The sequence below is a fragment of the Penaeus chinensis genome, chromosome 21 (genome assembly GCF_019202785.1).
Source record: "Penaeus chinensis breed Huanghai No. 1 chromosome 21, ASM1920278v2, whole genome shotgun sequence".
Taxonomy (NCBI): Eukaryota; Metazoa; Arthropoda; class Malacostraca; order Decapoda; family Penaeidae; genus Penaeus; species Penaeus chinensis.
The window spans coordinates 16,363,778-16,366,277 of record NC_061839.1 but is presented as its reverse complement, the minus strand read 5'-3'; the positions used below and the strand labels follow the sequence as shown (position 1 = coordinate 16,366,277).

The 2,500-nt window shown below is 42.6% G+C and overlaps 1 protein-coding gene across 5 annotated transcripts in view; it reads right to left on the bottom strand.

Moving 5' to 3' along the window:
* Positions 1 to 2,500, bottom strand: part of LOC125036469 (leucine-rich repeat-containing G-protein coupled receptor 5-like) — a 162,829-nt gene that overhangs the window by 118,645 nt on the left and 41,684 nt on the right. For all 5 annotated transcript variants that reach the window (XM_047629062.1, XM_047629064.1, XM_047629065.1 and 2 more), the window contains exon 2: positions 1,083 to 1,139. The gene's annotated coding sequence lies outside the window, so the exon portion shown is untranslated. The remainder of the gene's footprint in view (positions 1 to 1,082; positions 1,140 to 2,500) is intronic.

The following is a 2,500-nucleotide window of genomic DNA, read 5'->3' as shown; positions in this document are numbered from 1 at the left end:
GTATGAACTGGACACCAGATTCAGGGGTGTGTGTACTTCGTTCTTTTTGAGGGCAATTATATGATAATTTGTGAAACCTTTCTTGTTTTTAGTGACAGAAGGATTTCTTTCTCCCCTGGTAACACGAACTCATTTATAAATACTACAAACAAAGACACACAGCAATACACATACACACTCAGATACACACACACACACAAACACACTTACATACAAGCAGAGACACTTACACATTCACACACACTCATACATCGAGACCTTTAAAAGCATTCGTTACTGGATACCCATTGTAATTTCATCTGCGTTAATTTACAGCTCCGGTCACGTCGTTTCGAGATAAACTTTCAGCAACTTGCAACGCCCTGCATAACTCCCTGGCCTTAAAAGCAACGGTAGAAGAGTCGAGTCCTTATCAGACAAACGTGACCTTTAGCAGGACATCCACTGATCAGGCGTCCTACTCCTGCACTTCGCTCGGGTGTCACTTCGCCGCCCCAGGAACATACAGCAGCTTGTTCATCGCCTCCTTAATTTAGATCCCTTGCTCAATTAACACTCAACATTAAAGCCTCTAAGATAGAGTTTGACCTCCGCATTATTCACTTTGGCGACTTGTTTTTAAGGTAGTTCTGTCAGCGGTGTATTCTTGTTGCGGGTATATCATAAGCATATTTTAATAGGCAACCTATTTTAGATGTTGTAAATACAGAATCAAGCCGACTTTCACTTCTAGTAAAGAAACGAAAAATATTAAATAGTGGCAGTATATTACATTTCCCTTTGTTCTTCCATTTACCACTCTCCGGGGGAAAAAAATGTCTGCATAATCAATAACGAATTAATCTCAAATTTTATTCCCTGATCTGCCCGACCAATCAGCCACCTAATTGAGATGACTGAAGTTCAGTGATCCCTCTTTAATCACAGCATCTTTGCAGACGTCAATTCCGTCTAACAGTAAAAGCCTTATTTCATAATAAGCATCTCCCTTTCCTTTGGTATGATATATCTTATCTCGACCCTTATCGTTCTTATCGTCGGCACTGTTCTATTAAACATCATGAAAACATCATCAACTGTACCTCAGTCTTTGGAGCTCCGGATGTACGAAGCCCACGAGCGCCACGTCCACGAGTGACCTGGAATGTGGGACAATAGGTCAGTTTTGTGACGTCATGAGACAGACTTGGCATGGCTGACGCTGACTGATGGCTGGCCTGGACCGCTGATCACTCGCCTCTGGAGGAAGGCAGTGGCGAGGGGAGGAGCTGCTGTGGGCTGGGGAAGAAGGGGCGAAAAGGGGAAATAGGGGGACAGGAAATGATGAAGATATGGAAATAAAAAGGAGAAAAGGAAGTGTACTTGGGAAAGGAAGGTTAAGATAAGGCGGGCAGGAGAAATAAAGTAATGAAATAAAGGGAGTGGAAGAGATAAAATAAGGAAAGAAGGAGGCGGAGGGGGTTATGGGGTGATAAAGGAGATAAGAGGGGAACAAGGGGTGGAGGAAAGAAATAAGGCTAAAGGAGGGGGGCTAAAATAAGAAAATAAGGGGAAAGGGAGTGATGGGATGAATATATAAAGAGTAAAGTATAAAAAATAGGGGGGTGAGGTGGGGTGAAACAGGGAAACCGGGGGGGAGGAGAGGCTGACGTGAGGAAACAAGGTGATGAGAAGGAATGAAACGGGGAAACAAGGGGAGAAGATGGGTGAAGCAAGAATATAATGGAGGAGGAAGGGGTTGATGTAAGAACATTAAGGATTGTAGGGGAATAAAGTAAGAATATAAGGGGCAAAGAAAAGAGAGGGGAGCTTCGAGATGAAAAAAAGGAGACATACAGTTACAGAAAGTAGAATATAAGCTAAATAAGAATGAGACGGAAAGGGTAAGAGCACTGGACATTAAATGCAAGTAGACTATTTGCTCGCCCGAGATGATGTATTTGTAGCATCATAAATCTCTTCATTATAAGTTATTCTGCGTGCCCCGGTAAACCTGTTTATCAAATAAATCCTCCGAATGAATTAATAGAAAGCGAAAGATAAACGATGTTACAAACGATGGAAATATTGATGAAATTAGCACAATGGATAACAGGCAAGCATGGGCTGGACCCTCGCACACTGAAGATAATGTAATTAGCCCTCAGGCATTGGGAATGTGACGGTCCTGCAAACACAAATACAAAGGGCGTTGTGCTGGGCCTCCCTTAGACTTCGCGAGACTTAATGCGCAGAAGGGGAGGCTGTGAAATACTCTTCGTCTAGGAAAAGTGTGGTACGCCCTTACGCAAAGAGAAGAACGAACTTCCTCATAATCTATGCTTATTAAAAAAAAAAAAAAGCTTTGGGGGACTGATGTTCGCCATTACCGATCTGACGTGACTCCGACCCTTATCTCAGCTTTCTCTAATAAAAGAGGATGGGAAGGAATTAAGGTTTCGTAAAAAAATACAGATTTACAAAACGACTTTGCGTGACCAACATGCGTCATTCAGTCAGG